General features: G+C 37.7%; 1 pseudogene; it reads right to left on the reverse strand.

Annotated features, from left to right (window-relative positions):
* Nucleotides 1-265: 265 nt before the first annotated feature.
* On the reverse strand, nt 266-1,270 carry LOC119536776 (annotated as a pseudogene).
* Nucleotides 1,271-1,557: the final 287 nt, after the last annotated feature.

Raw genomic sequence — 1,557 nt, forward strand, 5'->3', positions numbered from 1 at the left:
AACTTTCTGCATACCAATATCTGTTTCAGAGCCTGTCTGCCTGGAGCCCAATCAAAGACATGAATTTATATATAATAAAACAGGTAAATATTGAAGTTGTAACTTAAATCTAGCTCTGCTAATTCCAAATGTTTTGATATTTTATCAGACTCAGCCCCACCTAATGTGTTCATTCACTAGATAGGCCCAGTATGTATGTTTAAGATGCCAGGAGATTAAACAACACAACTCCTTTTAAATCTTTTGTGTTAACACAATTAAGCAGTTAATTAGAGGATAAAATTAATAAAAAATTGTAATTTCTTCTACATATGAGGATGGGCTTTACAGTACGTGTCTGTAAGATTTTACTCAGGGCTTCTTTTACATACTTATTTTTCAAACTGTAGATAAAGGTATTTAGCATAGGAATGACCATTGTATAAAAGACAGAGAGAAACTTGTCCTGCTGCATTGAGTAGCTAGAGGTAGGACACAAGTACATGAAAAGAATTGTCCCAAAGAATATGGTGAGAGCCATGAGGTGGGAGGCACAGGTAGAGAAGGCTTTTTGCCTGCCCTCTAATGAAGGCATCCTCAAGATGGTGATGAGGATGCATAGGTAGGACATGAGGACAATCATAACACAGATGATGACATTAAAACTGGAGAAAACCATGATGAGGATGCCACTGATGTGGGTGTCAGAGCAAGAAAGTTTGAGTGGAGGTGGATTGTCACAGTAGAAATGGTTGATCCTATTAGAGCCACAAAGGACAATCTGAAAGTCATCTCTATGTGGATCTATTCCCAAAGCCTGCTAGGAATGAGATAGCCAATAAAAAGAATCAAAATCTCCCAGACATGAGAACTGGGTAGAGCAGGGGTTTTCAAATGGCTGCATAGCAGTCATATGCCATCATGGCCAACAGGAAGCACTCAGTCCCCAGGAAGGAGCCAAAAAAGTAGAACTGGGCAGCACATCCACTGAAAGAAATGGCCTTATTCTCAGACAAGAGGTCAGTAGTATCTTAGGAGTGACAGAAGAGGAGTAAGAGGCATCAACAAAGGAGAGACTGCTGAGAAAGTAGTATATGGGGGAGTGGAGACAGGAATCAATCTTAATCAACATGATAATTCCCAAATTACCCACCATAGTTGCCATGTAGATTGACAGAAACAATCCTAACAGGATAACTTGTAGATCTGGGTTTCCTGAGGGTTCAAAGAGGATAAATTCTGTCACTTCTGTTTGATTCCTGTCTTGAGTCTCTTTCATCTATCTGATCATTTGGGCTAGGGTAAGAGGAAAGATTGAAGATGACATTTGTTTAGATGAATACATGATAGTGATATAAACAATTTTTTACTAATATACTCATACATATTCTAACAGAAAAGTATAAAGTGAAAAATGTGATGAACTTGGTATCAAGTCATAAGCCTTATATCTGAGTACTAATTTTCTTGAGCAAGTGACTTAGTATCCATTAACCACAAACTGACATTCCTTCCAGCATTAACCATTTATTGAATAAGAAGAAGGATTTAAGATATAACTCTCAGCATTACTTATAA

The sequence above is a fragment of the Choloepus didactylus genome, chromosome 6, assembly GCF_015220235.1.
Source record: "Choloepus didactylus isolate mChoDid1 chromosome 6, mChoDid1.pri, whole genome shotgun sequence".
Lineage (NCBI taxonomy): Eukaryota > Metazoa > Chordata > Mammalia > Pilosa > Megalonychidae > Choloepus > Choloepus didactylus.